This window comes from Propithecus coquereli, unplaced genomic scaffold, assembly GCF_000956105.1.
Source record: "Propithecus coquereli isolate 6110/MARCELLA unplaced genomic scaffold, Pcoq_1.0 Scaffold30, whole genome shotgun sequence".
Lineage (NCBI taxonomy): Eukaryota > Metazoa > Chordata > Mammalia > Primates > Indriidae > Propithecus > Propithecus coquereli.
Window position 1 is genome coordinate 8,074,437 of NW_012148619.1, and position 596 is coordinate 8,075,032.

The following is a 596-nucleotide window of genomic DNA, read 5'->3' on the forward strand; positions in this document are numbered from 1 at the left end:
TCTAACATCCCTTCCTCTGGAAGCTTTCCTTGACCATTTCAATCCATTAAAATTTATTCAAAATGCTTTCCTTGAATGGATTTTAATTCAGTTGTTTTCCCTCAATCTATGCTTCCAGGGTACTTGGCTCATTGTTCTACCCAGGTCCTCCTCTAGGGTATGCAAGGTCCTACCCCCAGTGAATATATTTATGTAGCCCCTTTCTATAGAAACTAGGGGTTGAGACAGGATCCCCATTCATCCAGGACTAAAGGTGATTTTATGTCTATCGACAGTGAATTTTTTATCCTCTTTAAGATAACGATTTTCTTTAAAGTTTACATTCATTTAAAATTAAACTTTACACATCAAAAATTTTAAAAAACATGTTTCACTCTTTTTTGTATCCCCAGCATTTGGTATGGTTCCTAAAATACAGTAGGCATTTAATTATTTGTTAAATACAGTCATGCATCGCTTAACAATGGGGATACGTTCTAAGAAATGTGTCGTTAGGTGATGTCATAGTGTGAACATCATAGAGTGTTCTTACACAATCCTAGATGTTACCATCTACTATACACCTGGGCTACATAGTATAGCCTATTGCTCCTAGG